The following is a 24,704-nucleotide window of genomic DNA, read 5'->3' as shown; positions in this document are numbered from 1 at the left end:
AGATTTTTGACAAACTGCTCTGTGATGTGTGACTTCCACTCACAGAGTTACATCTGTATTTCGTGGATCTCTTTGCTAGCCTTCTTTCTGTGGAATCTGAGAACAGATATTTCGGATCCCTTTGAAGACTATAGGGCCAAAGGAAATATCCTCCGATAACAAAGAGAAAGAAGCTTTCTGAGAAACTTCTTTGTGTTCTGTGAAATCATCTCACAGAGTTACAGCTTTCCCCGCAAGAAGCCTTTCGCTAAGACAGTTCTTTTGGAATTGGCAAAGTGATATTTGGAAACAGATAGAGGGCTATGGTGAAAAAGGAAATATCCTCAGATGAAATCTGGAAAGAAGCTTTCTGGGAAACTGCTCTGTGATGTGTGACTTCCACTCACAGAGGTACATCTGTATTTCGTGGATCTCTTTGCTAGCCTTATTTCTGTGGAATCTGAGAACAGATATTTCGGATCCCTTTGAAGAGTATAGGGCCAAAGGAAATATCCTCCGATAACAAAGAGAATGAAGCTTTCTGAGAAACTTCTTTGTGTTCTGTGAAATCACCTCACAGCGTTACAGCTTTCCCCTCAAGAAGCATTTCGCTATGACATTTCTTGTGGAATTGGCAAAGTGATATTTGGAAACAGATAGAGGGCTACGGTGAAAAAGGAAATATCCTCAGATGAAATCTGGAAAGAAGCTTTCTGAGAAACTGCTTAGTGTTCTGTTCATTCATCTCACAGAGTTACATCTGTATTTCGTGGATCTCTTTGCTAGCCTTATTTCTGTGGAATCTGAGAACAGATATTTCGGATCATTTTGAAGACTACAGGGCCAAAGGAAACATCCTCCGATAACGAAGAGAAAGAAGCTTTGTGAGAAACTTCTTTGTGTTCTGTGAAATCATCTCACAGAGTTGCAGCATTCCCCTCAAGAAGCCTTTCACTAAGACAGTTCTTGCGTAATGGGCAAAGTGATATTTGGAAGCTGATAGAGGGCTATGGTGAAAAAGGAAATATCCTCAGATGAAATCTGGAAAGAAGATTTATGAGAATCTGCTCCTTGATGTGTGACTTCCACTCACAGAGTTACATCTGTATTTCGTGGATCTCTTTGCTAGCCTTATTTCTGTGGTATCTGAGAACAGATATTTCGAATCCCTTTGAAGATTATAGGGCCAAAGGAAATATCCTCCGATAACAAAGAGAAAGAAGCTTTGTGAGAAACTTCTTTGTGTTCTGTGAAATCATCTCACAGAGTTACAGCTTTCCCCTCTAGAAGTCTTTCGCTAAGACAGTTCTTGTGGAATTGGCAAAGTGATATATGGAATCCCATAGAGGGCTATGGTGAAAAAGGAAACCTCCTCAGATGAAATCTGGAAAGAAGCTTTCTGAGAAACTGCTCTGTGATGTGTGACTTCCACTCACAGAGTTACATCTGTATTTCTTGGATCTCTATGCTAGCCTTATTTCTGTGGAATCTGAGAACAGATATTTCGGATCCCTTTCAAGACTATAGGGCCGAAGGAAATATCCTCTGATAACAAACAGAAAGAAGCTTTGTGAGAAACTTCTTTGTGTTCTGTGAAATCATCTCACATAGTTACAGCTTTCCCCTCAAGAAGCCTTTCGCTGAGACCGTTCTTGTGGAATTGGCAAGGTGATATTTGGAAGCCCTTAGAGGGCAATGGTGAAAAAGGAAATATCCTCAGATGAAATCTGGAAAGAAGATTTTTGACAAACTGCTCTGTGATGTGTGACTTCCACTCACAGAGTTACATCTGTATTTCGTGGATCTCTTTGCTAGTCTTATCTGTGGTATCTGAGAACAGATATTTCGGATTCTTTTGAAGACTATAGGGCCAAAGGAAATATCCTCCGATAACAAAGAGAAAGAAGCTTTGTGAGAAACTTCTTTGTGTTCTGTGAAATCATCTCACAGAGTTACAGCTTTCCCCTCTAGAAGTCTTTCGCTAAGACAGTTTTTGTGGAATTGGCAAAGTGATATTTGGAATCCCTTAGAGGGCTATGGTGAAAAAGGAAACATCCTCAGATGAAATCTGGAAAGAAGCTTTCTGAGAAACTGCTTAGTGTTCTGTTCATTCACCTCACAGAGTTACATCTGTATTTCGTGGATCTCTTTGCTAGCATTATTTCTGTGGAATCTGAGAACAGATATTTCAGATGCCTTTGAAGACTATAGGGCCAAAGGAAATATCATCTGATAACAAAGAGGAAGAAGCTTTCTGAGAAACTTCTTTGTGTTCCGTGAAATCATCTCACAGAGTTACAGCTTTCCCCTCAAGAAGCCTTTCGCTAAGACAGTTCTTGTGGAATTGGCAAAGTGATATTTGGAAGGCCATAGAGGGCTATGGTGAAATAGGAAATATCCTCAGATGAAATCTGAAAGAAGCTTTCTGAGAAACTGCTCTGTGATGTGTGAATTCCACACACAGAGTTACATCTGTATTTCGTGGATCTCTTTGCTAGCCTTATTTCTGTGGAATCTGAGAACAGATATTTCGGATCCCTTTGAAGACTATAGGGCCAAAGGAAATATCCTCCGATAACAAAGAGAAAGAAGCTTTCTGAGAAACTTCTTTGTGTTCTGTGAAATCATCTCACAGAGTTACAGCTTTCCCCTCAAGAAGCCTTTCGCTAAGACAGTTCTTGTGGAATTGACAAAGTGATATTTGGAAGCCCATAGAGGGCTATGGTGAAAAAGGAAATATCCTCAGATGAAATCTGGAAAGAAGCTTTCTGAGAAACTGCTCTGTGATGTGTGACTTCCACTCACAGAGTTATATCTGTGTCTCGTGGATCTCTTTGCTAGCCTTATTTCTGTGGAATCTGAGAACAGATATTTCAGATCCCTTTGAAGACTATAGGGCCAAAGGAAATATCCTCCGATAACGAAGAGAAAGAAGCTTTGTGAAAAACTTATTTGTGTTCTGTGAAATCATCCCACAGAGTTACAGCTTTCCCCTCAAGAAGCCTTTCGCTAAGACAGTTCTTGTGGAATTGGCAAACGGATATTTGGAAGCCCATAGAGGGCTATGGTGAAAAAGGAAATATCCTCAGATGAAATCTGGAAAGAAGCTTTCTGAGAAACTGCTCTGTGATGTGTGACTTCCACTCACAGAGTTACATCTGTATTTCGTGGATCTCTTTGCTAGCCTTATTTCTGTGGAATCTGAGAACAGATATTTTGGATCCCGTTGAAGACTATAGGGTAAAAGGAAATATCCTCCGATAACAAAGAGAAAGAAGCTTTCTGAGAAACTTCTTTGTGTTCTGTGAAATCATCTCACAGGGTTACAGCTTTCCACTCAAGAAGCCTTTCCCTAAGACAGTTCTTGTGGAATTGGCAAAGTGATATTTGGAAGCCCATAGAGGACTAAGATGAAAAAGGAAATATCCTCAGATGAAATCTGGAAAGAAGCTTTCTGAGAAACTGATTAGTGTTCTGTTCATTCATCTCACAGAGTTACATCTGCATTTCGTGGATCTCTTTGCTAGCCTTATTTCTGTGGAATCTGAGAACAGATATTTCGGATCCCTTTGAAGACTATAGGGCCAAAGGAAATATCCTCCGATAACAAAGAGAAAGAAGCTTTCTGAGAAACTTCTTCGTGTTCTGTGAAATCATCTCACAGAGTTACAGCTTTCCCCTCAAGAAGCTTTTGGATAAGAGAGTACTTGTGGAATTGGCAAAGTGATATTTGGAAGGCCATAGAGGGCAATGGTGAAAAAGGAAATATCCTCAGATGAAATCTGGAAAGAAGCTTTCTGAGAAACTGCTCTGTGATGTGTGACTTCCACTCACAGAGTTACATCTGTATTTCGTGGATCTCTTTGCTAGCCTTATTTCTGTGGAATCTGAGAACAGATATTTCGGATCCCTTTGAAGTCTAGGGCCAAAGGAAATATCCTCCGATAACAAAGAGAAAGAAGCTTTCTGAGAAACTTCTTTGTGTTCTGTGAAATCATCTCACAGAGTTACAGCTTTCCCCTCAAGAAGCCTTTCGCTAAGACAGTTCTTGTGGAATTGACAAAGTGATATTTGGAAGCCCATAGAGGGCTATGGTGAAAAGGAAATATCCTCACATGAAATCTGGAAAGAAGATTTCTGAGAAACTGCTCTGTGATGTATGACTTCCACTCACAGAGTTATATCTGTATTTCGTAGACCTCTTTGCTAACCTTATTTCTGTGGAATCTGAGAACAGATATTTCGGATCCTTTGAAGACTATAGAGTCAAAGGAAATATCCTCCGATAACAAAGAGAAAGAAGCTTTCTGAGAAACTACTTTGTGTTCTCTGAAATCATCTCACAGAGTTACAGCTTTCCCCTCAAAAAGCCTTTCGCTAAGACAGTTCTTGTGGAATTGGCAAAGTGATATTTGGAAGGCCATAGAGGGCTATAGTGAAAAAGGAAATATCCTCAGATGAAATCTGGAAAGAAGCTTTCTGAGAAACTGCTCTGTGATGTGTGACTTCCACTCACAGAGTTACATCTGTATTTCGTGGATCTCTTTGCTAGCCTTATTTCTGTGGAATCTGAGAACAGATATTTCGAATCCCTTTGAAGACTAAAGGGCCAAAGGAAATATCCTCCCACAACGAAGAGAAAGAAGCTTTGTGAGAAACTTCTTTGTGTTCTGTGAAATCATCTCACAGAGTTACAGCTTTCCCCTCAAGAAGCCTTTCGCTCAGAGAGTTTTTGTGGAATTGGCAAAGTGATATTTGGAAGCCCATAGAGGGCTATGGTGCAAAAGGAAATGTCCTCAGATGAAATCTGGAAAGAAGCTTTCTGAGAAACTGCTCTGTGATGTGTGACTTCCACTCACAGAGTTACAGGTGTATTTCGTGGATCTCTTTGCTAGCCTTATTTCTGTGGAATCTGAGAACAGACATTTCGGATCCTTTGAAGAGTATAGGGCCAAAGGAAATATCCTCCGATAACAAAGATAAAGAAGCTTTCTGAGAAACTTCTTTGTGTTCTGTGAAATCATCTCTCAGAGTTACAGCTTTCCCCTCAAGAAGCCTTTCGCTAAGACAGTTCTTTTGGAATTGGCAAGGTGATTTTTGCAAGCCAATAGAGGGCTTTGGTGAGAAAGGAAATATCCTCAGATGAAATCTGGAAAGATGCTTTCTGAGAAATTGCTTAGTGTTCTGTTAATTCATCTCACAGAGTTACATCTGTATTTCGTGGATCTCTTTGCTAGCCTTATTTCTCGGAATCTTAGAACAGATATTTTGGATCCCTTTCAACACTATAGGGCCGAAGGTAAAATCCTCCGATAACAAAGAGAAAGAAGCTTTCTGAGAAACTTCTTTGTGTCTGTGAAATCATCTCACAGAGTTACAGCTTTCTCCTCAAGAAGCCATTCGCTAAGACAGTACTTGTGGAATTGGCAATGTGATATTTGGAAGCACATAGAGGGCTATGTTGAAAAAGTAAATATCCTCAGATGAAATCTGGAAAGAAACTTTCTGAAAAACTGCTCTGTGATGTGTCACTTCCACTCACAGAGTTACATCTGTATTTCGTGGATCTCTTTGCTAGCTTTATTTCTGTGGAAACTGAGAACAGATACATCGGATCCCTTAGAAGACTATAAGGTCAAGGGAAATATTCTCCGATAACAAAGAGAAAGAAGATTTCTGAGAAACTTCTTTGTGTTCTGTGAAATCATCTCACAGAGTTACAGCTTTCCCCTCAAGAAGCCTTTCGTTAAGACAGTTCTTGTGGAATTGACAAAGTGATATTTGGAAGCCCATAGAGGGCTATGGTGAAAAAGGAAATATCGTCAGATGAAATCTGGAAAGAAGCTTTCTGAGAAACTGCTTAGTGTTCTGTTCATTCATCTCACAGAGTTAAATCTCTATTTCTTGGATCTCTTTGCTAGCCTTATTTCTGTGGATACTGAGAACAGATATTTCGGATCCCTTTTGAGAATTTAGGGCCAAAGGAAATATCCTCCAATAACAAAGAGAAAGAAGCTTTCTGAGAAACTTCTTTGTGTTCTGTGAAATCATCTCACAGAGTTACAGCTTTCCCCTCAAGAAGCCTTTCGCCTACAAAGTTCTTGTGGAATTGGCAAAGTGATATTTGGAAGCCCATAGAGGGCTATGGTGAAAAAGGAAATATCCTCAGATGAAATCTGGAAAGAAGCTTTCTGAGAAACTGCTCTGTGATGTGTGACTTCCACTCACAGAGTTACATCTTTATTTTGTGGATCTCTTTGCTAGCCTTATTTCTGTGGAATCTGAGAAGAGATATTTCGGATCCCTTTGAAGAGTATAGGGCCAAAGGAAATATCCTCCGATAACAAAGAGAAAGAAGCTTTGTGAGAAATTCTTTGTGTTCTGTGAAATCATCTCATAGAGCTACAGCTTTCCCCTCTAGAAGTCTTTCACTAAGACAGTACTTGTGGAATTGGCAAAGTGATATTTGGAAGCCCATAGAGGGCTATGGTGAAAAAGGAAATATCCTCAGATTAAATGTGGAAAGAAGCGTTCTGAGAAACTGTTTAGTGTTCTGTTCATTCATCTCACAGAGTTACATCTGTATTACGTGGATCTCTTTGCTAGCCTTATTTCTGTGGAATCTAAGAACAGATATGTCGGATCCCTTTGAAGACTATAGGGCCAAAGGAAATATCCTCCGATAACAAAGAGAAAGAACCTTTCTGAGAAACTTCTTTGTGTTCTGTGATTTCATCTCAGAGAGTTAAAGCGTTCCCCTCAAGAAGCCTTTCGCTAAGACAGTTCTTGTGGAATTGGGAAAGTGATATTTGGAAGGCCATAGAGGGCTATGGTGAAAATGGAAATATTCTCAGATGAAATCTGGAAAGAAGCTTTCTGGAAAACTGGTGTGTGATGTGTGACTTCCACTCACAGAGTTACATCTGTATTTCGGGGATCTCTTTGCTAGCCTTATTTCTGTGGAATCTGAGAACAGATATTTCGGATCCCTTTGATGACTGTAGGGCCAAAGGAAATATCCTACGATAACAAAGAGAAAGAAGCTTTCTGAGAAACTTCTTTGTGTTCTGTGAAATCATCTCACAGCGTTACCGCTCTCCCCTCAAGAAGCCTTTCGCTAAGACAGTTCTTGTGGAATTGGCAAAGTGATATTTGGAAGCCCATAGAGGGCTATGGTGAAAAAGGAAATATCCTCAGATGAAATCTGGAAAGAAGATTTCTGAGAAACTGCTCTGTGATGTGTGACTTCCACTCACAGAGTTACATCTGTATTTCGTGGATCTCTTTGCTAGCCTTATTTCTGTGGAATCTGAGAACACATACATCGGATCCCTTTGAAGACTATTGGGCCCAAGGAAATATCCTCCGAAAATAAAGAGAAAGAAGCTTTCTGAGAAACTTCTTGGTGTTCTGTGAAATCACCTCACAGAGTTACAGCTTTCCTCTCAGGAAGCCTTTCGCTAAGACAGTTCTTGTGGAATTGGCAAAGTGATATTTGGAAGCCCATAGAGGGCTATGGTGAAAAAGGAAATATCCACAGATGAAATCTGGAAAGAAGCGTTCTGAGAAACTGCTTAGAGTTCTTTTCATTCATCTCACAGAGTTACATCTGTAATTCGTGTATCTCTTTGCTAGCCTTATTTCTGTGGAATCTGAGAATAGATATTTTGGATCCCTTTGAAGACTATAGGGCCAAAGGAAATATCCTCCGATAAGAAAGAGAAAGAAGCTTTCTGAGAAACTTCTTTGTGTTTTGTGAAATCATCTCACAGAGTTACAGCTTTCCCCTCAAGAAGCCTTTCGCTAAGACAGTTCTTGTGGAATTGCCTAAGTGATATTTAGAAGCCCATAGAGGGCTATGGTGCAAAACGAAATATCCTCAGATGAAATCTGGAAAGAAGGTTTCTGAGAAACTGCTCTGTGATGTGTGACTTCCACTCACAGAGTTACATCTATATTTCGTGGATCTCTTTGCTGGCCTTATTTCTGTGGAATCTGAGAACAGATATTTCGGATCCCTTTGAAGACTATAGGGCCAAAGGAAATATCCTCCGATAACAAAGAGAAAGAAGCTTTGTGAGAAACTTCTTTGTGTTCTGTGAAATCATCTCACAGAGTTACAGCTTTCCCCTCAAGAAGCCTTTCGCTAAGACAGTTCTTGTGGAATTGGCAAGGTGATATTTGGAAGCCCATAGAGGGCTACGGTGAAAAAGGAAATATCCTCAGATGAAATCTGGAAAGAAGCTTTCTGAGAAACTGCTCTGGGATGTGTGACTTCCACTCACAGAGTTACATCTGTATTTCGTGGATCTCTTTGCTAGCCTTATTTCTGTGGAATCTGAGAACAGATATTTCGGATCCCTTTGAAGACTATTGGGCCAAAGGAAATATCCTCCGATAACAAAGAGAAAGAAACTTTGTGAGAAACTTCTTTGTGTTCTGTGAAATCATCTCACAGAGTTACTGCTATCCCCTCAGGAAGCCTTTCTCTAAGACAGTTCTTGTGGAATCGGCAAAGTGATATTTGGAAGCCCATAGAGGGCTATGGTGAAAAAGGAAATATCCTCAGATGAAATCGCGAAAGACGCGGTCTGAGAAACTGCTTAGTGTTCTGTTCATTCATCTCACAGAGTTACATCTGTATTTCGTGGATCTCTTTGCTAGCCTTATTTCTGTGGAATCTGAGAACAGATATTTCGGATACTTTGAAGACTCTAGGGTCAAAGGAAATTTCCTCCGATAACAAAGAGAAAGAAGCTTTGTGAGAAACTTCTTTGTGTTCTGTGAATTCGTCTCACAGAGTTACAGCTTTCCCCTCAAGAAGCCTTTCGCTAACACAGTTCTTGTGGAATTGGCAAGGTGATATTAGCAAGCCCAGAGAGGGCTATGGTGAAAAAGGAAATATCCTCAGATGAAATCTGGAAAGAAGCTTTCTGAGAAACTGCTCTGTGATGTGTGACTTCCACTCACAGAGTTACATCGGTGTTTCGTGGATCTCTTTGCTAGCCTTATTTCTGTGGAATCTGAGAACAGATATTTCGGATCCCTTTGAAGACTGTAGGTCCAATGGAAATATCCTCCAATAACAAAGAGAAAGAAGCTTTCTGAGAAACTTCTTTGCGTTCTGTGAAATCATCTCACAGAGATAGAGCTTTCCCCCCAGGAAGCCTTTCACTAAGACATCTCTTGTGGAATTGGCAAAGTGATATTTGGAAGGCCATAGAGGGCTTTGGTGAAAAAGGAAGTATCCTCGGATGAAATCTGGAAAGAAGCTTTCTGAGAAACTGCTCTGTGATGTGTGACTTCCACTCACAGAGTTACATCTGTATTTTGTGGATCTCTTTGCTAGCCTTATTTCTGTGGAATCTGAGAAGAGATATTTCGGATCCCTTTGAAGAGTATAGGACCAAAGGAAATATCCTCAGATAACAAAGAGAAAGAAGCTTTGTGAGAAATTCTTTGTGTTCTGTGAAATCATCTCATAGAGCTATAGCTTTCCCCTCTGGAAGTCTTTCACTAAGACAGTACTTGTGGAATTGGCAAAGTGATATTTGGAAGCCCATAGATGGCTATGGTGAAAAAGGAAATATCCTCAGATTAAATGTGGAAAGAAGCGTTCTGAGAAACTGCTTAGTGTTCTGTTCATTCATCTCACAGAGTTACATCTGTATTACGTGGATCTCTTTGCTAGCCTTATTTCTGTGGAATCTGGAACAGATATTTCGGATCCCTTTGAAAACTGTAGGGCCAAAGGAAATATCCTCCGATAACAAAGATAAAGAAGCTTTCTGAGAAACTTCTTTGTGTTCTGTGAAATCATATCACAAGGTTACAGCTTTTCCCTCAAGAAGTATTTGGCTAAGACAGTTCTTTTGGAATTGGCAAAGTGATATTTGGAAACACATAGAGGGCTACGGTCAAAAAGGAAATATCCTCAGATGAAATCTGGAAAGAAGATTTCTGAGAAACTGCTCTGTGATGTGTGACTTCCACTAACAGAGTTACATCTGTATTTCATGGATCACTTTGCTAGCCTTATTTCTGTGGAATCTGAGAACAGATACATCGGATACCTTTGAAGACTATAGGGCCAAAGGAAATATGCTCCGATAACAAAGAGAAAGAAGCTTTCTGAGAAACTTCTTCGTGTTCTCTGAAATCATCTCACAGAGTTACAGCTTTCCCCTCAAGAAGCCTTTCGCTAAGATAGTTCTAGTGGAATTGCCTAGGTGATATTTGGAAACCCATAGAGAGATATGGTGCAAAACGAAATATCCTCAGATGAAATCTGGAAAGAAGCATTCTGAGAAACTGCTCTGTGATGTGTCACTTCCACTCACAGAGTTACATCTATATTTCGTGGATCTCTTTGCTAGCCTTATTTCTGTGGAATCTGAGAACAGATACATCGGATCCCTTTGAAGACTATAGGGCCAAAGGAAATATCCTCCGATAACGAAGAGAAAGAAGCTTTGTGAGAAACTTCTTTGTGTTCTGTGAAATCATCTCACAGAGTTACAGCTTTCCCCTCAGGAACCTTTGGCTAAGAGAGTTCTTGTGGATTTGGCAAAGTGATATTTGGAAGCCCATAGAGGGCTATGGTGAAAAAGGAAATATCCTCAGATGAAATCTGGAAAGAAGGTTTCTGTGAAACTGCTTTGGGATGTGTGACTTCCACTCACAGAGTTACATCTGTATTTCGTGGATCTCTTTGCTAGCCTTATTTCTGTGGAATCTGAGAACAGATATTTCGGATCCCTTTGAAGACTATAGGGCCAAAGGAAATATCCTCCGTTAACAAAGAGAAAGAAGCTTTCTGAGAAACTTCTTTGTGTTCTGTGAAATCATCTCACAGAGTTACAGCTTTCCCCTCAAGAAGCCTTTCGTTAAGACAGTTCTTGTGGAATTGACAAAGTGATATTTGGAAGCCCATAGAGGGATATGGTGAAAAAGGAAATATCGTCAGATGAAATCTGGGAAGAAGCTTTCTGAGAAACTGCTTAGTGTTCTGTTCATTCATCTCACAGAGTTACATCTGTATTTCGTGGATCTCTTTGCTAGCCTTATTTCTGTGGAATCTGAGAACAGATATTTCGGATCCCTTTTGAGAATTTAGGGCCAAAGGAAATATCCTCCAATAACAAAGAGAAAGAAGCTTTCTGAGAAACTTCTTTGTGTTCTGTGAAATCATCTCACAGAGTAGCAGCTTTCCCCTCAAGAAGGCTTTCGCTAAGACAGTTCTTGTGGAATTGGCAAAGTGATATTTGGAAGCCCATAGAGGGCTACGGTGAAAAAGGAAATATCCTCAGATGAAATCTGGAATGAAGCTTTCTGAGAAACTGCTCTGTGATGTGTGACTTCCACTCACAGATTTACATCTGCATTTCGTGGATCTCTTTGCTAGCCTTATTTCTGTGGAATCTGAGAACAGATATTTCGTATCCCGTTGAAGACTATAGGGCCAAAGGAAATATCCTCCAATAACAAAGAGAAGGAAGCTTTCTGAGAAACTTCTTTGTGTTCTGTGAAATCATCTTACAGAGTTTCAGCTTTCCCCTCAAGAAGCCTTTCGCTAAGACAGTTCTTGTGGAATTGGCAAAGTGATATTTGGAAGCCCATAGAGAGCTATGGTGAAAAAGGAAATATCCTCAGATGAAATCTGGAAAGAAGCTTTCTTGGAAACTCCTTAGTGTTCTGTTCATTCACCTCACAGAGTTACATCTGTATTTCGTGGATCTCTTTGCTAGCCTTATTTCTCTGGAATCTGAGAACAGATATTCAGATCCCTTTGAAGACTAGGGCCAAAGGAAATATCCTCCGATAACAAAGAGAAAGAAGCTTTCTGAGAAACTTTTTTGTGTTCTGTGAAATCATCTCACTGAGTTACAGCTTTCCCCTCAAGAAGCCTGTCGCTAAGACAGTTCTTGTGGAATTGGCAAAGTGATATTTGGAAGCCCATAGAGGGCTACGGTGAAAAAGGAAATATCCTTAGATGAAATCTGGAAAAAAGCTTTCTGAGAAACTACTCTGTGACGTGTGACTTCCACTCACAGAGTTACATCTGTATTTCATGGATCTCTTTGCTAGCCTTATTTCTGTGTAATCTGAGAACAGATATTTTTGATCCCTTTGAAGACTGCAGAGCCAAAGGAACTATCCTCCGATAACAAAGAGAAAGAAGCTTTCTGAGAAACTTCTTTGTGTTCTGTGAAATCATCTCACAGGGTTACAGCTTTTCCCTCAAGAAGCCTTTCGCTAAGACAGTTATTGTGGAATTGGCAAAGTGATATTTGGAAGCCCCTACAGGGCTATGGTCAAAAAGGAAATATCGTCAGATGAAATCTGGAAAGAAGCTTTCTGAGAAACTGCTCTGTGACGTGTGACTTCCACTCACAGAGTTACATCTGTATTTCTTGGATCTCTTTGCTAGCCTTATTTCTGTGGAATCTCAGAACAGATATTTCCGATCCCTTTGAAGACTATAGGGCCAAAGGAAATATCCTCCGATAACAAAGAGAAAGAAGCTTTCTGAGAAACTTCTTTGTGTTCTGTGAAATCGTCTCACAGAGTTACAGCTTTCCCCTCAAGAAGCCTTTCGCTAAGACATTTCTTGTGGAATTGACAAAGTGATATTTGGAAGCCCATAGAGGGCTATGGTGAAAAGGAAATATCCTCAGATGAAATCTGGAAAGAAGCTTTCTGAGAAACTGCTTAGTGTTCTCTTCATTCATCTCACAGAGTTACATCTGTATTTCGTGGATCTCTTTGCTAGCCTTATTTCTGTGGAATCTGAGAACAGATAATCAGATCCTTTGAAGACTATAGGGCCAAAGGAAATATCCTCCGATAATAAAGAGAAAGAAGCTTTCTGAGAAACTTCTTTGTGTTCTGTGAAATCATCTCACAGAGTTACAGCTTTCCCCTCAAGAAGCCTTTCGCTAAGACAGTTCTTGTGGAATTGGCAAAGTGATATTTGGAAGCCCATAGAGGGCTATGTTGAAAAAGGAAATATCCTCATATGAAATATGGAAAGAAGTTTTCTGAGAAACTGCTCTGTGACGTGTGACTTCCACTCACAGAGTTACATCTGTATTTCTTGGATCTCTTTGCTAGCCTTATTTCTGTGGAATCTCAGAACAGATATTTCCGATCCCTTTGAAGACTATAGGGCCAAAGGAAATATCCTCCGATAACAAAGAGAAAGAAGCTTTCTGAGAAACTTCTTTGTGTTCTGTGAAATCGTCTCACAGAGTTACAGCTTTCCCCTCAAGAAGCCTTTCGCTAAGACATTTCTTGTGGAATTGACAAAGTGATATTTGGAAGCCCATAGAGGGCTATGGTGAAAAGGAAATATCCTCAGATGAAATCTGGAAAGAAGCTTTCTGAGAAACTGCTTAGTGTTCTCTTCATTCATCTCACAGAGTTACATCTGTATTTCGTGGATCTCTTTGCTAGCCTTATTTCTGTGGAATCTGAGAACAGATAATCAGATCCTTTGAAGACTATAGGGCCAAAGGAAATATCCTCCGATAATAAAGAGAAAGAAGCTTTCTGAGAAACTTCTTTGTGTTCTGTGAAATCATCTCACAGAGTTACAGCTTTCCCCTGAAGAAGCCTTTCGCTAAGACAGTTCTTGTGGAATTGGCAAAGTGATATTTGGAAGCCCATAGAGGGCTATGTTGAAAAAGGAAATATCCTCATATGAAATATGGAAAGAAGTTTTCTGAGAAACTGCTCTGTGACGTGTGACTTCCACTCACAGAGTTACATCTGTATTTCGTTGATCTCTTTGCTAGCCTTATTTCTGTGGAATCTGAGAACAGATATTTCGGATCCCTTTGAAGACTATAGGACCAAAGGAAATATCCTCCGATAACAAAGAGAAAGAAACTTTCTGAGAAACTTCTTTGTGTTCTGTGAAATCATCTCACAGAGTTACAGCTTTCCCCTCAAGATGCCTTTCGCTAAGACAGTTCTTGTGGAATTGGCAAAGTGATATTTGGAAGCTCATAGAGGGCTGTGGTGAAAAAGGAAATATCCTCAGATGAAATCTGGAAAGAAGCTTTCTGAGAAACTACTTAGTGTTCTGTTAATTCATCTCACAGAGTTACATCTGTATTTCGTGGATCTCTTTGCTAGCCTTATTTCTGTGGAATCTGGGAACAGATATTTCCGATCCCTTTTGAAGACTATAGGGCCATAGGAAATATCCTCCGATAACAAAGAGAAAGAAGCTTTCTGAGAAACTTCTTTGTGTTCTGTGAAATCATCTCACAGAGTTACAGCTTTCCCCTCAAGAAGCCTTTCGCTAAGATAGTTCTTGTGGAATTGGCAAGGTGATATTTTGAAGCCCATAGAGGGCTATGGTGTAAAAGGAAATATCCTCAGATGAAATCTGGAAAGAAACTTTCTAAGAAACTGCTCTGTGATGTGTGACTTCCACTCACAGAGTTACACCTGCATTTCGTGGATCTCTTTGCTAGCCTTATTTCTGTGGAGTCTGAGAACAGATATTTCGGATCCCTTTGAAGAGAACAGGGCCAAAGGAAATATCCTCCGATAACAAAGAGAAAGAAGCTTTCTGAGAAACTTCTTTGTGTATTGTGAAATCATCTCACAGAGTTACAGCTTTCCCCTCAAGAAGCCTTTCGCTAAGACAGTTCTTGTGGAATTGGCAAAGTGATATTTGGAAGCCCATAGAGGGCTATGGTGAAAAAGGAAATAACCTCATATGAAATCTGGAAAGAAGCTTTTTTGGAAACTCCTTAGTGTTCTGTTCATTCATCTCACAGAGTTACATCTGTATTTCGTGGATCTCTTTGCTAGCCTTATTTCTCTGGAATCTGAGAACTGATATTCAGATTCCTTTGAAGACTAGGGCCAAAGGAAATATCCTCCGATAACAAAGAGAAAGAAGCTTTCTGAGAAACTTCTTTGTGTTCTGTGAAATCATCTCACTGAGTTACAGCTTTCCCCTCAAGAAGCCTTTCGCTAACACAGTTCTTGTGGAATTGGCAAAGTGATATTGGGAAGCCCATAGAGGGCTACGGTGAAAAAGGAAATATCCTTAGATGAAATCTGGAAAAAAGCTTTCTGAGAAACTGCTCTGTGACGTGTGACTTCCACGCACAGAGTTACATCTGTATTTCGTGGATCTCTTTGCTAGCCTTATTTCTGTGTAATCTGAGAACAGATATTTTTGATCCCTTTGAAGACTACAGAGCCAAAGGAACTATCCTCCGATAACAAATAGAAAGAAGCTTTCTGAGAAACTTCTTTGTGTTCTGTGAAATCATCTCACGGAGTTACAGCTTTCCCCTCAAGAAGTCTTTCGCTAAGACAGTTCTTGTGGAATTGGCAAAGTGATATTTGGAAGCCCCTACAGGGCTATGGTCAAAAAGGAAATATCGTCAGATGAAATCTGGAAAGAAGCTTTCTGAGAAACTGCTCTGTGACGTGTGACTTCCACTCACAGAGTTACATCTGTATTTCGTGGATCTCTTTGCTAGCCTTATTTCTGTGGAATCTGAGAACAGATATTTCGGATCCCTTTTGAAGACTATAGGGCCATAGGAAATATCCTCTGATAACAAAGAGAAAGAAGCTTTCTGAGAAACTTCTTTGTGTTCTGTGAAATCATCTCACAGAGTTACAGCTTTCCCCTCAAGAAGCCTTTCGCTAAGACAGTTCTTGTGGAATTGGCAAAGTGATATTTGGAAGCCCATAGAGGGCTATGGTGAAAAAGGAAATATCCTCAGATGAAATCTGGAAAGATGCTTTCTGAGAAACTGCTTACAGTTCTGTTCATTCATCTCACAGAGTTACATCTGTATTTCGTGGATCTCTTTGCTAGCCTTATTTCTGTGGAATCAGAGAACAGATATTTCGGATCTCTTTGAAGACTATAGAGCCAAAGGAAATATCCTCCGATAACAAAGAGAAAGAAGCTTTCTGAGAAACTTCTTAGAGTTCTGTGAATTCGTCTACCACAGTTACAGCTTTCCCCTCAAGAAGCCTTTCGCTAAGACAGTTCTTGTGGAATTAGCAAAGTGATATTTGGAAGCCCATAGAGGGCTATGGTGAAAAAGGAAATATCCTCAGATGAAATCTGGAAAGAAGCTGACTGAGAAACTGCTCTGTGATGTGTGACTTCCACTCACAGAGTTACATCTGTATTTCGTGGATCTCTTTGCTAGCCCTATTTCTGTGGAATATGAGAAGACATATTTCGGATCCATTTGAAGACTATAGGGCCAAAGGAAATATCCTCCGATAACAAAGAGAAAGAAGCTTTCTGAGAAACTTCTTTGTGTTCTGTGAAATCATCTCACAGAGTAACAGCTTTCCTCTCAAGAAGCCTTTCGCTAAGACAGTTCTTGTGGAATTGGCAAAGTGATATTTGGAAGCCCATATAGAGCTATAGTGAAAAAGGAAATATCCTCAGATGAAATCGGAAAAGAAGCTTTCTGAGAAACTGCTTAGTGTTCTGTTCATTCATCTCACAGAGTTACATCTGTATTTCGTGGATCTCTTTGCTAGCCTTATTTCTGTGGAATCTGAGAACAGATATTTCGGATCCCTTTGAAGACTATAGGACCAAAGGAAATATCCTCCGATAACAAAGAGAAAGAAGCTTTCTGAGAAACTACTTTGTGTTCTGTGAAATCATCTCACACAGTTACAGCTTTCCCCTCAAGAAGCCTTTCTCTAAGACAGTTCTTGTGGAATTGGCAAAGTGATATTTGGAAGCCCATAGAGGGCTATGGTGAAAAAGGAAATATCCTCAGTTGAAATCGGGAAAGAAGCTTTCTGAGAAACTGCTCTGTGATGTGTGACTTCCTCTCACATAGTTACATCTGTATTTCGTGGATATCTTTGCTAGCCCTATTTCTGTGGAATATGAGAAGACATATTTCGGATCCATTTGAAGACTATAGGGCCAAAGGAAATATCCTCCGATAACAAAGAGAAAGAAGCTTTCTGAGAAACTTCTTTGTGTTCTGTGAAATCATCTTACAGAGTAACAGCTTTGCCCTCAAGAAGCCTTTCGCTAAGACAGTTCTTGTGGAATTGGCAAAGTGATATTTGGAAGCCCATAGAGGGCTATGGTGAAAAAGGAAATATCCTCAGATGAAATCGGGAAAGAAGCTTTCTGAGAAACTGCTCTGTGATGTGTTACTTCCACTCACAGAGTTACATCTGTATTTCGTGGATCTCTTTGCTAGCCTTATTTCTGTGGAATCTGAGAACAGATATTTCGGATCCCTTTGAAGTCTATAGGGCCAAAGGAAATATCCTCCGATAACAAAGAGAAAGAAGCTTTCTGAGAAACTTCTTTGTGTTCTGTGAAATCATCTCACAGAGTTACAGCTTTCCCCTCAAGAAGCCTTTCGCTGAGACAGTTCGTGTGGAATTGGCAATGTGATATTTGGAAACCCATAGAGGGCTATGGTGAAAAAGGAAATATCCTCAGATGAAATCTGGAAAGAAGCTTTCTGAGAAACTGCTCTGTGATGTGTGACTTCCACTCACAGAGTTACATCTGTATTTCGTGGATCTCTTTGCTAGCCTTATTTCTGTGGAATCTGAGAACAGATATTTCTGATCCCTTTGTAGAATATAGGGCCAAAGGAAATATCCTCCGCTAACAAAGAGAAAGAAGCTTTCTGAGAAACTTCTTTGTATTCTGTGAAATCATCTCACAGAGTTACAGCTTTCCCCTCAAGAAGCCTTTCGCTAAGACACTTCTTGTGGAATTGGCAAAGTGATATTTGGAATCCCATAGAGGGCTATGGTGAAAAAGGAAATATCCTCTGATGAAATCTGAAAGAAGCTTTCTGAGAAACTGCTTGCAGTTCTGTTCATTCATCTCACAGTGTTACATCTGTATTTCGTGGGTCTCTTTGCTAGCCTTCTTTCTGTGGAATCTGAGAACAGATATTCAGATCCCTTTGAAGACTATAGGGCCAAAGGAAATATCCTCCGATAACAAAGAGAAAGAAGCTGTCTGAGAAACTTCTTTGTGTTCTGTGAAGTCATCTCACTGAGTTACAGCTTTCCCCTCAGGAAACCTTTCGCTAACACATTTCTTGTGGAATTGGCAAAGTGATATTTGGAAGCCCATAGAGGGCTACGGTGAAAAAGGAAACATCCTTAGATGAAATCCGCAAAAAAGCTTTCTGAGAAACTGCTCTGTGACGTGTGACTTCCACTCACAGAGTTACATCTGTATTTCTTGGATCTCTTTGCTAGCCTTATTTCTGTGGAATCTGAGAACAGATATTTCAGATCCCTTTGAAGACCATAGGGCCAAAGGAAATATCCTCCGATAACAAAGAGAAAGAAGCTTTCTGAGAAACTTCTTTGTGTATTATGAAATCATCTCACAGAGTTACAGCTTTCCCCTGAAGAAGCCTTTCACTAAGACAGTTCTTGAGGAATTGGCAAAGTGATATTTGGAAACACATAGAGGGCTACGGTCAAAAAGGAAATATCCTCAGATGAAATCTGGAAAGAAGATTTCTGAGAAACTGCTCTGTGATGTGTGACTTCCACTAACAGAGTTACATCTGTATTTCATGGATCACTTTGCTAGCCTTATTTCTGTGGAATCTGAGAACAGATACATCGGATACCTTTGAAGACTATAGGGCCAAAGGAAATATGCTCCGATAACAAAGAGAAAGAAGCTTTCTGAGAAACTTCTTCGTGTTCTCTGAAATCATCTCACAGAGTTACAGCTTTCCCCTCAAGAAGCCTTTCGCTAAGATAGTTCTAGTGGAATTGCCTAGGTGATATTTGGAAACCCATAGAGAGATATGGTGCAAAACGAAATATCCTCAGATGAAATCTGGAAAGAAGCATTCTGAGAAACTGCTCTGTGATGTGTCACTTCCACTCACAGAGTTACATCTATATTTCGTGGATCTCTTTGCTAGCCTTATTTCTGTGGAATCTGAGAACAGATACATCGGATCCCTTTGAAGACTATAGGGCCAAAGGAAATATCCTCCGATAACGAAGAGAAAGAAGCTTTGTGAGAAACTTCTTTGTGTTCTGTGAAATCATCTCACAGAGTTACAGCTTTCCCCTCAGGAACCTTTGGCTAAGAGAGTTCTTGTGGATTTGGCAAAGTGATATTTGGAAGCCCATAGAGGGCTATGGTGAAAAAGGAAATATCCTCAGATGAAATCTGGAAAGAAGGTTTCTGTGAAACTGCTTTGGGATGTGTGACTTCCACTCACAGAGTTACATCTGTATTTTGTGGATCTCTTTGCTAGCCTTATTTCTGTGGAATCTGAGAACAGATATTTCGGATCCCTTTGAAGACTATAGGGCCAAAGGAAATATCCTCCGTTAACAAAGAGAAAGAAGCTTTCTGAGAAACTTCTTTGTGTTCTGTGAAATCATCTCACAGAGTTACAGCTTTCCCCTCAAGAAGCCTTTCGTTAAGACAGTTCTTGTGGAATTGACAAAGTGATATTTGGAAGCCCATAGAGGGATATGGTGAAAAAGGAAATATCGTCAGATGAAATCTGGGAAGAAGCTTTCTGAGAAACTGCTTAGTGTTCTGTTCATTCATCTCACAGAGTTACATCTGTATTTCGTGGATCTCTTTGCTAGCCTTATTTCTGTGGAATCTGAGAACAGATATTTCGGATCCCTTTTGAGAATTTAGGGCCAAAGGAAATATCCTCCAATAACAAAGAGAAAGAAGCTTTCTGAGAAACTTCTTTGTGTTCTGTGAAATCATCTCACAGAGTAGCAGCTTTCCCCTCAAGAAGGCTTTCGCTAAGACAGTTCTTGTGGAATTGGCAAAGTGATATTTGGAAGCCCATAGAGGGCTACGGTGAAAAAGGAAATATCCTCAGATGAAATCTGGAATGAAGCTTTCTGAGAAACTGCTCTGTGATGTGTGACTTCCACTCACAGATTTACATCTGCATTTCGTGGATCTCTTTGCTAGCCTTATTTCTGTGGAATCTGAGAACAGATATTTCGTATCCCGTTGAAGACTATAGGGCCAAAGGAAATATCCTCCAATAACAAAGAGAAGGAAGCTTTCTGAGAAACTTCTTTGTGTTCTGTGAAATCATCTTACAGAGTTTCAGCTTTCCCCTCAAGAAGCCTTTCGCTAAGACAGTTCTTGTGGAATTGGCAAAGTGATATTTGGAAGCCCATAGAGAGCTATGGTGAAAAAGGAAATATCCTCAGATGAAATCTGGAAAGAAGCTTTCTTGGAAACTCCTTAGTGTTCTGTTCATTCACCTCACAGAGTTACATCTGTATTTCGTGGATCTCTTTGCTAGCCTTATTTCTCTGGAATCTGAGAACAGATATTCAGATCCCTTTGAAGACTAGGGCCAAAGGAAATATCCTCCGATAACAAAGAGAAAGAAGCTTTCTGAGAAACTTTTTTGTGTTCTGTGAAATCATCTCACTGAGTTACAGCTTTCCCCTCAAGAAGCCTGTCGCTAAGACAGTTCTTGTGGAATTGGCAAAGTGATATTTGGAAGCCCATAGAGGGCTACGGTGAAAAAGGAAATATCCTTAGATGAAATCTGGAAAAAAGCTTTCTGAGAAACTACTCTGTGACGTGTGACTTCCACTCACAGAGTTACATCTGTATTTCATGGATCTCTTTGCTAGCCTTATTTCTGTGTAATCTGAGAACAGATATTTTTGATCCCTTTGAAGACTGCAGAGCCAAAGGAACTATCCTCCGATAACAAAGAGAAAGAAGCTTTCTGAGAAACTTCTTTGTGTTCTGTGAAATCATCTCACAGGGTTACAGCTTTTCCCTCAAGAAGCCTTTCGCTAAGACAGTTATTGTGGAATTGGCAAAGTGATATTTGGAAGCCCCTACAGGGCTATGGTCAAAAAGGAAATATCGTCAGATGAAATCTGGAAAGAAGCTTTCTGAGAAACTGCTCTGTGACGTGTGACTTCCACTCACAGAGTTACATCTGTATTTCTTGGATCTCTTTGCTAGCCTTATTTCTGTGGAATCTCAGAACAGATATTTCCGATCCCTTTGAAGACTATAGGGCCAAAGGAAATATCCTCCGATAACAAAGAGAAAGAAGCTTTCTGAGAAACTTCTTTGTGTTCTGTGAAATCGTCTCACAGAGTTACAGCTTTCCCCTCAAGAAGCCTTTCGCTAAGACATTTCTTGTGGAATTGACAAAGTGATATTTGGAAGCCCATAGAGGGCTATGGTGAAAAGGAAATATCCTCAGATGAAATCTGGAAAGAAGCTTTCTGAGAAACTGCTTAGTGTTCTCTTCATTCATCTCACAGAGTTACATCTGTATTTCGTGGATCTCTTTGCTAGCCTTATTTCTGTGGAATCTGAGAACAGATAATCAGATCCTTTGAAGACTATAGGGCCAAAGGAAATATCCTCCGATAATAAAGAGAAAGAAGCTTTCTGAGAAACTTCTTTGTGTTCTGTGAAATCATCTCACAGAGTTACAGCTTTCCCCTCAAGAAGCCTTTCGCTAAGACAGTTCTTGTGGAATTGGCAAAGTGATATTTGGAAGCCCATAGAGGGCTATGTTGAAAAAGGAAATATCCTCATATGAAATATGGAAAGAAGTTTTCTGAGAAACTGCTCTGTGACGTGTGACTTCCACTCACAGAGTTACATCTGTATTTCTTGGATCTCTTTGCTAGCCTTATTTCTGTGGAATCTCAGAACAGATATTTCCGATCCCTTTGAAGACTATAGGGCCAAAGGAAATATCCTCCGATAACAAAGAGAAAGAAGCTTTCTGAGAAACTTCTTTGTGTTCTGTGAAATCGTCTCACAGAGTTACAGCTTTCCCCTCAAGAAGCCTTTCGCTAAGACATTTCTTGTGGAATTGACAAAGTGATATTTGGAAGCCCATAGAGGGCTATGGTGAAAAGGAAATATCCTCAGATGAAATCTGGAAAGAAGCTTTCTGAGAAACTGCTTAGTGTTCTCTTCATTCATCTCACAGAGTTACATCTGTATTTCGTGGATCTCTTTGCTAGCCTTATTTCTGTGGAATCTGAGAACAGATAATCAGATCCTTTGAAGACTATAGGGCCAAAGGAAATATCCTCCGATAATAAAGAGAAAGAAGCTTTCTGAGAAACTTCTTTGTGTTCTGTGAAATCATCTCACAGAGTTACAGCTTTCCCCTGAAGAAGCCTTTCGCTAAGACAGTTCTTGTGGAATTGGCAAAGTGATATTTGGAAGCCCATAGAGGGCTATGTTGAAAAAGGAAATATCCTCATATGAAATATGGAAAGAAGTTTTCTGAGAAACTGCTCTGTGACGTGTGACTTCCACTCACAGAGTTACATCTGTATTTCGTTGATCTCTTTGCTAGCCTTATTTCTGTGGAATCTGAGAACAGATATTTCGGATCCCTTTGAAGACTATAGGACCAAAGGAAATATCCTCCGATAACAAAGAGAAAGAAACTTTCTGAGAAACTTCTTTGTGTTCTGTGAAATCATCTCACAGAGTTACAGCTTTCCCCTCAAGATGCCTTTCGCTAAGACAGTTCTTGTGGAATTGGCAAAGTGATATTTGGAAGCTCATAGAGGGCTGTGGTGAAAAAGGAAATATCCTCAGATGAAATCTGGAAAGAAGCTTTCTGAGAAACTACTTAGTGTTCTGTTAATTCATCTCACAGAGTTACATCTGTATTTCGTGGATCTCTTTGCTAGCCTTATTTCTGTGGAATCTGGGAACAGATATTTCCGATCCCTTTTGAAGACTATAGGGCCATAGGAAATATCCTCCGATAACAAAGAGAAAGAAGCTTTCTGAGAAACTTCTTTGTGTTCTGTGAAATCATCTCACAGAGTTACAGCTTTCCCCTCAAGAAGCCTTTCGCTAAGATAGTTCTTGTGGAATTGGCAAGGTGATATTTTGAAGCCCATAGAGGGCTATGGTGTAAAAGGAAATATCCTCAGATGAAATCTGGAAAGAAACTTTCTAAGAAACTGCTCTGTGATGTGTGACTTCCACTCACAGAGTTACACCTGCATTTCGTGGATCTCTTTGCTAGCCTTATTTCTGTGGAGTCTGAGAACAGATATTTCGGATCCCTTTGAAGAGAACAGGGCCAAAGGAAATATCCTCCGATAACAAAGAGAAAGAAGCTTTCTGAGAAACTTCTTTGTGTATTGTGAAATCATCTCACAGAGTTACAGCTTTCCCCTCAAGAAGCCTTTCGCTAAGACAGTTCTTGTGGAATTGGCAAAGTGATATTTGGAAGCCCATAGAGGGCTATGGTGAAAAAGGAAATAACCTCATATGAAATCTGGAAAGAAGCTTTTTTGGAAACTCCTTAGTGTTCTGTTCATTCATCTCACAGAGTTACATCTGTATTTCGTGGATCTCTTTGCTAGCCTTATTTCTCTGGAATCTGAGAACTGATATTCAGATTCCTTTGAAGACTAGGGCCAAAGGAAATATCCTCCGATAACAAAGAGAAAGAAGCTTTCTGAGAAACTTCTTTGTGTTCTGTGAAATCATCTCACTGAGTTACAGCTTTCCCCTCAAGAAGCCTTTCGCTAACACAGTTCTTGTGGAATTGGCAAAGTGATATTGGGAAGCCCATAGAGGGCTACGGTGAAAAAGGAAATATCCTTAGATGAAATCTGGAAAAAAGCTTTCTGAGAAACTGCTCTGTGACGTGTGACTTCCACGCACAGAGTTACATCTGTATTTCGTGGATCTCTTTGCTAGCCTTATTTCTGTGTAATCTGAGAACAGATATTTTTGATCCCTTTGAAGACTACAGAGCCAAAGGAACTATCCTCCGATAACAAATAGAAAGAAGCTTTCTGAGAAACTTCTTTGTGTTCTGTGAAATCATCTCACAGAGTTACAGCTTTCCCCTCAAGAAGTCTTTCGCTAAGACAGTTCTTGTGGAATTGGCAAAGTGATATTTGGAAGCCCCTACAGGGCTATGGTCAAAAAGGAAATATCGTCAGATGAAATCTGGAAAGAAGCTTTCTGAGAAACTGCTCTGTGACGTGTGACTTCCACTCACAGAGTTACATCTGTATTTCGTGGATCTCTTTGCTAGCCTTATTTCTGTGGAATCTGAGAACAGATATTTCGGATCCCTTTTGAAGACTATAGGGCCATAGGAAATATCCTCTGATAACAAAGAGAAAGAAGCTTTCTGAGAAACTTCTTTGTGTTCTGTGAAATCATCTCACAGAGTTACAGCTTTCCCCTCAAGAAGCCTTTCGCTAAGACAGTTCTTGTGGAATTGGCAAAGTGATATTTGGAAGCCCATAGAGGGCTATGGTGAAAAAGGAAATATCCTCAGATGAAATCTGGAAAGATGCTTTCTGAGAAACTGCTTACAGTTCTGTTCATTCATCTCACAGAGTTACATCTGTATTTCGTGGATCTCTTTGCTAGCCTTATTTCTGTGGAATCAGAGAACAGATATTTCGGATCTCTTTGAAGACTATAGAGCCAAAGGAAATATCCTCCGATAACAAAGAGAAAGAAGCTTTCTGAGAAACTTCTTAGAGTTCTGTGAATTCGTCTACCACAGTTACAGCTTTCCCCTCAAGAAGCCTTTCGCTAAGACAGTTCTTGTGGAATTAGCAAAGTGATATTTGGAAGCCCATAGAGGGCTATGGTGAAAAAGGAAATATCCTCAGATGAAATCTGGAAAGAAGCTGACTGAGAAACTGCTCTGTGATGTGTGACTTCCACTCACAGA

Source organism: Macaca fascicularis, chromosome 8, assembly GCF_037993035.2.
Source record: "Macaca fascicularis isolate 582-1 chromosome 8, T2T-MFA8v1.1".
NCBI lineage: Eukaryota > Metazoa > Chordata > Mammalia > Primates > Cercopithecidae > Macaca > Macaca fascicularis.
Note: the sequence above shows the minus strand (reverse complement) of the source record.